A 2,188-nucleotide genomic window follows, 5' to 3' on the forward strand; every position below is an offset into this window, starting at 1 on the left:
TGCACCGGCTGCATTTCATGGTTGTGATGGTTGCCTGTATTTTTTTGTGGTCGATGATGTTGTCCTAAGCACTTGGGAGGCATGTTTTTACATGCAGCCGTGCTAAATCCGCTTCTTTAATCCTTGTACATTCATGTTGAGGCCAGGCAGGGTATGATGATCTGAGTTCCTATTTCATTGTTATATGCATGTAGGTGGATCCCTCTGATAGCCGTGAGATGATGTGTAAACAAGCAACAACAATGGTTGTAGTTATGGTTTCCTTTGTCACTACTAGGCTTAAAAGGAAAAAGTCTAAACCTGAAATTGAACCTAACCCTCTACTGTATGCACTAGAAATGAAGCTGAGCAGCATAGGCAACATACCCTAAATGCTATCTATAACTCCACTGATGGAGAGTGCCTTTCCATGCTTAGGATGACTAGAGCTCCTTTTTTGCTTTATGCAATCTTTTTACAGAGAGGAGCCTTGTATGTGAAAGGGAAGGATGCACAATAGAGGAGCATGTTGCAATGTTCCTTCATGTTGTAGGCCACAACCAAAGGTTTAGAGTTGTTCGCCAGTCATTTAGGAGGTCCATAGAGATAGTCCATAGGCACTTCCATTAGGTCTTGTATGCTATTAGTGAACTTAGGAATGAAATGATCAAGCCTCCTAGCACTACAATTCACCCAAAGGTACTTGGAAGCCATAGATGGAATCCATTCTTCAAGGTAATTGTAAAGCACATGTTCCTGCATTTGGTAGATGTACATATTCATATGTACTGCTATCTCACCTGCATGGTTTTTAGGAATGCATTGGTGCCATTGATGGCACACATGTGTTGAAAAGGGTGCCTAGACACATACAAGCTGCTTTTAGGGGTAGGAAACACATCCCCACACACAATATCATTGCTGCTGTGGACTTTGACCTCAAGTTCACTTATGTCCTTGCTGGCTGGGAGGGCTCTGCCCATGATGCACTAATCCTGGATGATGCCATTGAGAGGGATGATGGGTTCACTGTCCCACCAGGTAACTGCACTACCTAGTCAATGCACTTATGTCCTTGCCCTTGGCACACAGACTCACAGTAGATGTCTACCAATTGTAGGTAAATTCTACCTGGAAGATGTTGGGTATGCATGCCACAGTCGCTTCCTACCCCCCTATGGGGGGATCAGGTACCACTTGACAGAGTATGGGAGCAGGAACCACCCAACCAATGCAAATGAGCTTTTCAACCTAAGGCACTCATCACTAAGGATCACTGTATAGAGGGCTTTTGGTGCTTTGAAGAACAGGTTTCGTATCCTAGACAACAAGACCTTCCAGCCATACAAGACATAGGTCAAGCTTGTGTTAGCCTGTTATATTCTGCACAATTGGATCTTAGGTTTTGGTATTGACCAAGTAGTACCACCTGAGGAGGGTTTCACTGGCACCCAACCTGACCCACTTGACACCCAGCCTGAGAATGAAAGCTAGTCCCAAGAATCCAATGCCATGGCTCTTAGGAGGGATGCCATCTGCAATGCCATGTGGGAAGGGAGGGGAACATCTAGGATCTGATCATGCAGTAACTATGTTCTTTAATTCAATTTGATTACCCTGCTATGGAACTCATGGTTGTGTATTGGTTATGTAATAATTTGTTGGACAAGGTTGAGACCAAGTTTTTTTCCTTGTCAATTGGTTATTTGTTTGGTCATCTGTCACTATTACCTATTCTTTGGCCATGAAACTCAGACATACAGTGGTAGCAACATAGAATTATGATGCCCCTATTATATGGTTGTGTCCCATGGCCAAAGCTTTTGTCATATCTATTTCTTTGTACTAATTATGATGTTACTATACTACTATTTACTTGGGCAACCAATATAGGATGCTTCAGTCCCTGCTGATGTGCTTGGTGGTCATGGGGGGTTTGTGGTTGCTGCTGATGTACTAAATGGTTTTGCTAGGGGTGCTATTGCTACTCCTGCTACAGCTGGTGCTGATGCTAGTGCTGCTACAGTAGCTAGTGCTGGTGCTGCTATTGTAGGAGCAGCTGATGGTGCTGCTGGTGCTAGGGGTGCTAGGGCCATGAGGTGGAACAACACCACCTCTAGTTTTGTTCTTAGGAGGATGGCCTAGCTTGTTAGTGATGGTAGTAGGCCTGACAAGGTCTTCAAGGATAAAGATGTTAACTATGTGGCCA

General features: G+C 44.1%; 1 pseudogene; it reads left to right on the forward strand.

The window, feature by feature from the left end:
- Positions 1-254: 254 nt before the first annotated feature.
- On the forward strand, positions 255-1,557 carry LOC136522650 (protein ALP1-like; annotated as a pseudogene).
- Positions 1,558-2,188: the final 631 nt, after the last annotated feature.

The sequence above is a fragment of the Miscanthus floridulus genome, chromosome 18 (assembly GCF_019320115.1).
Source record: "Miscanthus floridulus cultivar M001 chromosome 18, ASM1932011v1, whole genome shotgun sequence".
Classification (NCBI taxonomy): domain Eukaryota; kingdom Viridiplantae; phylum Streptophyta; class Magnoliopsida; order Poales; family Poaceae; genus Miscanthus; species Miscanthus floridulus.